The sequence below is a fragment of the Salvia miltiorrhiza genome, chromosome 3 (assembly GCF_028751815.1).
Source record: "Salvia miltiorrhiza cultivar Shanhuang (shh) chromosome 3, IMPLAD_Smil_shh, whole genome shotgun sequence".
NCBI lineage: Eukaryota > Viridiplantae > Streptophyta > Magnoliopsida > Lamiales > Lamiaceae > Salvia > Salvia miltiorrhiza.
Window position 1 is genome coordinate 57003823 of NC_080389.1, and position 7182 is coordinate 57011004.

General features: G+C 35.0%; 1 long non-coding RNA gene across 1 annotated transcript; it reads left to right on the top strand.

Annotated features, from left to right (window-relative positions):
- The first annotated feature begins 2674 nt into the window (after nt 1-2674).
- LOC131014654 (uncharacterized) lies at nt 2675-5479 on the top strand. The gene is made up of 4 exons (XR_009098292.1): nt 2675-2867; nt 2955-2997; nt 4489-4564; nt 5158-5479. It is a non-coding gene; the product is annotated as an uncharacterized LOC131014654 (long non-coding RNA).
- The last annotated feature ends 1703 nt before the right edge of the window (nt 5480-7182 follow it).

Here is a 7182-nt window from a genome sequence, read left to right on the forward strand (position 1 = left end):
CCACCCACCCCCTACCACCCCACCCATCCCCCCCCAAAAAAATTTTTTTTTTTTTTATTTTTTTAAAAACTGATTTTCTGACCACTGACCCACCCCTACCCCCACCCCCAAAAAAAATTTTTTTTTTTGAAAATCAGTTTTAAAAAAATAAAAAAATAAATTTTTTTTGGGGGGTGGGGGGGTGGGGGGTGGGGGTGGGGGTGGGTCGGTGGGGGGTGGGGGTGGGGGTGGGCCAGCAATTAGAAAATCAGTTTTTGAAAAAAAAATTTTTTTTTTTTGGGGGGGGGTGGGGGTGGGGGTGGGTGGGGTGGGGGGGCAGGGGCAGGGGTGGGGTGGCGAAACTACCAGATTTATTAAAATAAAATGCATTTTTTGTATAATTTAATGCATTTTTATGTGAAAACTTTATGCATTTTTGTTTGATTTTATATGCATGTGAAACATGAATATTTTTGGGGGGTGGTAATGGGGAGGGTTGGGGGGTGGTGTGGGCTGGATTGGGGGGTGGTATGGGGTGGGGTGGTGAAAATACCAAAACTGGAAATAGTAAATGCATTTTTCTGTTCAAAGCTATGCATTTCATGTGAAAACTTTATGCATCTTTGTGTGAAACTATATGCATCTAAAATATATCTATTTTGAGAAAATCTAAAAAAAAATATATTTTTTTTAATTATTAAATCCGAAAATTACATTCCAATTTTACCCCTCCAGATTTTGCCTTGGAATCCTTGCCACGTGTCACCATCTTGATGAGCCACATGTCATAAATGTGTGGTCAAGATTTGGATCTAGGAATCTATTATAAGCATTGGGATCTATATGATCCCATTCCTATATATATATATATATATATATATATATATATATATATATATATATATATAGGGGAAGGCTAAAATAAGAACGCTTCTTAAAATATAAATTAGGAACCATTTTCAGCCCTTAGATCATCAAGATCTACGGTTGATTCATCACCTTGTTGGATAAATTCATGGTCCTGAGTTCGAATCCCAAAGGTAGCAAAAAATTAATTTTCGCAATTCATGCCTTTATACAGTTTATTCATGCGTGTTATACATAAAATTCATGCATTTTTGCTGGTTCGTAATTCTTAAAATAAGGGTGGTTTATTGAATAACTGCCCCTATATATATATATATATATATATATATATATATATATATATATATGATGCAGCATTGTATGTATAATTGGGTGGACATGATTAAGTCTTCAAACCAGACGCCAAACAAGACTTGTGAGGTCTTCATTAATTATCACATTAATTCCTATTCAATAGGAAGCGAAATGTTATTGATACTTGTACTACAAAAAAATATCGCAATTAACGATGGAATTTTCCGTGCTAAAATACTAATTATATAAAATAAAGGGTTAAATATTTTTAATACCCACTTCTATAATATATCTATCAAATCTACTCACTCCTATAAAACATCTATTAAAAATACCCACTTCATAGTGAACCAATCCTACCCTTATGTTTTATCTATCTTTATACTTCGTCTTATACATTAATCCGCGCTTTTAAAATTGGTATCAGAGCGAGTTTTTATTGAGAAATTATAATATATTTAATTTAATTTAATTTTGTAATTAACCTATGTGGGAGAAGACTCCATTTAAAATTATGGATTAATTGTCCGAGATGTATGGCATACAGGAATTCTCTCCAACATTTGGAGAGAGAAACCACTCGTCTACTAGACGAACTCAACTGGAACAATCGAGTCCTCGTAACGAATATCCAACGAGGAGAAGATGGGAAAATTATTCGTGATATTATCATGAGTATCAAATCCTATCATGACCTCTTACTGGAAATCGCCGAGACCAGAGCGGCGATTGAAACCAAGTGATGATATATTAATTTTTGTGTTTTTCAGTGGACATCATGAGATCCTAAAGTTGCGGCCAAATCCTCCTCTTGCCAGCAATGTCACGACCCCTGCTTCCAACTAGCTCCCTCAACACATCAACGAATGCAGGCTAAACATGAGACACATTCAAGTAGAGGTACGCAGTAGGCAACAAACATTGCTGCCTGTGGTTCGTCGCGTGTGCCGGAGCCCAGATGCAGCTGCCTCTCCCTGCCTGGTTCGAGATACGCCGGAGCCTTGGTTGCCGGTTCGTCGCGCGCCGTCGAACCCACACAGATGCGGCCGAGCCTCTCTTGGTCTTGGTGTAATGGCTGGAGTAGATGGTTTGATTAAGGTCGAAAGTCGAAACCAGACGCTAGCTAGAGCAATTCTAAAATGGGGGGAAAATTGTAAAATTAGGGAATTTAGGGGAAAATTGGGGATTTGAGAAATTAATACCTTACTATTAAAATCTGGAAATTCGAATTTAATAGCAAAAAAAATGTATGTAATACCCCGTTCCTTTTTGCTAAGTTTAGAATAATTTTTGAACTTAGATATTAAGTTGATTCACGTCGGATAAAAGAAAATGAATTTATTTTTAATTCCAACAAAAATGATTTACAAAAATATTTGTAAATTTAGTTATTGAATTTATATGCATTGCATATTTATTTAATTTAGCATTCTTTCACGAGCTATTTATTTAGCGAACCCTGAAGTATTATTACAGTCCCGATATTTTTAAATCAATTCATATCTTATCAAATTCTTTTCCACTCTCTTTTGTTTCCATTTTCTTTTGTTTTATGCTGTCAAATTCCACTTAGCAAATCAGCCAAATCTCTCTTTTGTTTCCACTTTCTTTTGTTTTATGCTGTCAAATTCCACCTAACAAATCAGCCAAGTTCTCCTTCACTCACTTAATCCACCAAATTATTTTCATCGGCCCCAAGCTCATTTCACCAGAAATCAAGTATTGAGGTAAAGATTCACAATCATTTCTTTTATCTCCTTTTAAGAACACCACCCTTTTCGTTTGAAAAATATTCATGATCTGAACTTTCACAGCAAACAAGCAGAAATCAAAATACCAACTGAAATCCTCGCCAAGGTAACCACTTGACTTTTTCGCCTACCTCTGTTTATACATTACGCCTCTAGCTCCAAATTGGTTTAGCAGAAACCACAAATAAACCTCATGATTTACACAGCAAAACATTTCAAGCATACCATCTGTGCCAATCCAATAAACCAACATACATGTATAAGCTTTTGCAAGAATTTCTAAAGATGCAAACTTTATTCATATGCATACACTCATGTTCATAAACATTTATTACAAGTATAAATGTTTTTAAATAAGAGAAGAAAGAAGAGTAGAAGAAGATATTTGTTGTTTTTGAAAAATGGAGTCTTGAGCCTTGTCATGTAGAAACGGGTTGCTGTCACCGGAGTAGAGTCGGGCTGGAGACGGTGGTGGCGTGGAGCCACTGACCGCGGCTGTCGGACCTAGAACAGGGGGAGTTGAGAGAGCAGAGGGAGTTCAGGGAGTCGGCGGCGGCAGTGGTTTCTCGCTGCTATCGCCGGAGTTTCAGGGGGGATATCGGCGAGAGTGGAAGAGGGAGGCCAGGGCGCGGCAGCCTTGCTGTTGCTGTCGTCCGGCCACGGACGAGAGGGAGTTCAGGCGGCGGCCATGGATGTACTGTGGTCGCCGGATTCGAGAGGAAGGAGGTGCTGCGTGCGTGTGTTTGTGTAGGTAGAGGGAAAACTAGGGAGAAGAAGATGGGGTAGAGGGAGAGGGTCGGTCGTCGGCTTCTCGCCGGAGGAGGAGCCGTGGCGGCGGAAATTCGAGGGAACCGAGAGAGGGAAAGAAGAGTGCTGCTGCGCAGCTGCTATGTGTATGTGAGTGTTGTGCGATTTATGGGGGAGAAGAAGAGGGTGGAGGTGTTGGGCTAGGGTGAGGGTTGGGCTTTGGGGTTGGGCTTGGTTGGGGAGTGGGCTTGACTGTTGGGCCGGGGTTTAATTAGTGTTGGGCTGGATTTTTAATTAGTTTTGGGCTGCGAAATTTTATTATCAGTTGGGCCGGTTTTTATTTTATTAAACAGTTGGGCCTTTATTTTATTTATCAGTTGGGCTGATTAGTTTAATTCAGCTGGACCTTATTTTAAATATCAATTGGGTCAGTTATTATTTTAAACTTTGGGCTGTCTTGATTAATTTAATTAATTAATTGGACTACCCTATTTTAATTAATTGAACTATTAATTAGTTTGATTAATTATTTTCAAAGACTAGTTTTCATAATAATATTAAATTATTATTATGTGCATATTTTAAGTAAATTACTTATTATATGCTAAGCATGACATGAAATTGCATTTATTTTGCAATAAAAGTATTTAATTGGTTTTAATTATAAATCCAATTATTAAAGAAAGATGAGTAAGAATATTGTTGGTGTTCTTAACTCAAGAGAAATGTTTTCAATTATTTATTCATTAAATTTTGAAAACCCGGCTAAGTGAATCATAGAATATTAAGCACTACACCATGACTTAAGATTAGAATTCAAGGAGACCTATTGAGAATAGATTTCTTGTAGGCTTTGAGCATCAGAAGGATTAGCACTGCTATTCCGATTCAGAGATAAAGTTAAACGACAGGCTTTGCCTATACAGGTGGGCTTATTTTTCAAATGTATGATTTAGCTATTGAGCTTAAATATTCGTGTAATATAAACTGTTTATCCAATAAAATATTTTTGTGCACTCTACCATGTTTAATGCTCGTACAGTTAATCAATTGAGGTTCTCTTATGACCTAACACGTTGTTTGAGAATTGTGTACACTTGTTAGATGACTCGGTGGGTTGATCTCCATCGGGCACTAACCAGAGGCGTTATAAGGGTGCTCGACTGGATGTGTTCCGGAGCATAGTTATGATAGGCCTGTCTGGATTAATTTCCGAGGTTTATTTTACTTGACTGGGTTACGCCCTCAGTTCAAGTCAGCGGGAGACAGAGATCCGTCGGTGGCTAGAGGTCCGGGATCACAGCGAGTAACAGAATGGAGTGTGCAAACGCGCGCAAAATAATTAAGTATATATATATGAAAATGTTTTAACATGCATAGAAGTTATTTCTCTTTAAAACCTTCTATGTCATGTCAGTAAGATTGGATAAACTGTTCTTCAGATTATGAAATGCTTTAAAAGTTGCAGCCCACTAAGTACATTAGTACTTAGCCCAAAATTACTTTCAAATGTTTTCAGGTTAATGGCTGGTGATGACGGGGCAGAGCTGAGGCTAGGGTTCAACTCCGTATTTTGTCTTCCGCTATTGCACTAGCTTTTATTTGTCTTTTGTTTCTCCAACTTAAGACTTTTATGTTAAATTCTGAATTATGTTTTTATCGAGCTTAAACTCTCAACTTCTAGCTTTATGTTATTTAACGTTGGTTATCGGAAGCATGAAACCGAACTTGTGATCCTAAGGCTTTGAATGTTGTTGATTGATTAGTATCACTTGATTTCTATCTTTCTTCATTCAAAGGGCATTGCCCAACATTTTTATTCTATTATCTGAATTTCACAAGGTTCTTCCCTTGTTCATTTATATGATTTTAGTCGTACCCCAGTTATAGTTTATTCCTTCAAGAATTGGGGTGTAACAATGTAATTTCTTACATGGCTGCCACATCAATTTTTTTTCTTGTATATGTGGCGTTTTCGGCGTCCACGTCATTTTCACGTTTGGTGATTAGCAGACCATGTGAAATTCTATAAAAAAAAGTGATGTATTATGAGGCAAATTTTAAAGATAATGTGCAATTCCAGAAAATATGAAAAGATAATGTATATAGGAGCAATTATCCCAAAATACTAAGGGTGTGTTTACTTTGATAGAAAATGTTAGAAAAAGTATATTTTTCATCATTTTGATATGTTTCTTATGATGGATAATTTTCTCCGGTCAGGCTGGAAAATTTATTCGGGCAGCCCCTTTTTTTCACTCCTTTTCACACAAATGTTGGATAATATTATCCTATTGGGAGGGTGTGAAAATGTTTTCCAACATTTCAGTTTGTTTATCCATCTATTTCTAACAAAGTAAACACATGATAAAAAAACGAGAAAAATATAATATTATCTCACATTTTCTTATCCATCATTTTCAAATGAAAATTTTACTACCAAAGTAAACATACCATAAATTGATATAGGTTATTGATAAACATAGTCTTCTTAGATACCTCAACAAGAAGATACTCTTGGTGTTTGTAGTCAATCTTAATAAGCACAAAATGGAATGTAGTCCAATTTAATAAAACTAATCTATAACTGCAAAATTTAAATGAAAAAGCTTAAAGCTTATCGATATCAATCAAATTGTATCGAATCGAGTAAAAGGATTTCAATGATCCAAAAAAAGATAGATGTAATTAATTGCACAGCACATGAACCGCACTAAACTCAGATACTGATGGAATATGCTTGCGCAAATCCATACGTCAACTAACATCACATATCTAATAAAATGAGTTCAAAGTTTTTTTTAGGCTCATAATTTTGACTGTTTTGCAGATATAGGACAAATTTTTTCGGGCTTATAATTGTAGAATAAATTTTCAAAAATTGAGCATAAGTAGGATAAATTGAGCCCGGAAAATCAATTTATCCTGCAATTGCCAGCCCAAAATTTTTTGTCCTACATTTACAAAATGACCAAAGTTACGGTCCTAAAAAAAGAGAGAGAAGAAAGTATTTTTTAAAAAAATTTAATCTCTAAATAAATATAATTTTTACATTTCAAATCAAATATTGACATAAAATATATCAAATTAAAGCTCTTATTGTGATCTTTAATTTGATATGCATATTAAATATTTTGAGTGGCAATTTTGGAGTGACAAGATATTAAATTTTTTGCCACGCAAGAAAAGAAAATATAGGGGAAGAAAAATGGAAATAAAAAGACAAGATTTCAATTTAAGTGAGAAATTTGGAGTTATAATAAATTCAACGTTTATTTATAAACTATATTTTATAATTTTTTTTATCTTTTAATTATTTTATTTTATTTCTTTCTAAAATTGTAAAATTCGACTAATTATAAAATATGTAATATGCATATCAAATTAAAGATCACAATAAAAGCTTTAATTTGACATATTTTATGTAAATATTTGATTTAAATTGTAAAAGTTATATTTATTTAAAGATTAAAAATTAAAAAAAATTCCATCTTCTCTCTCGTTTTTTTAGGCCCGTAACTTTGGTCATTTTGCAAATGTAGGA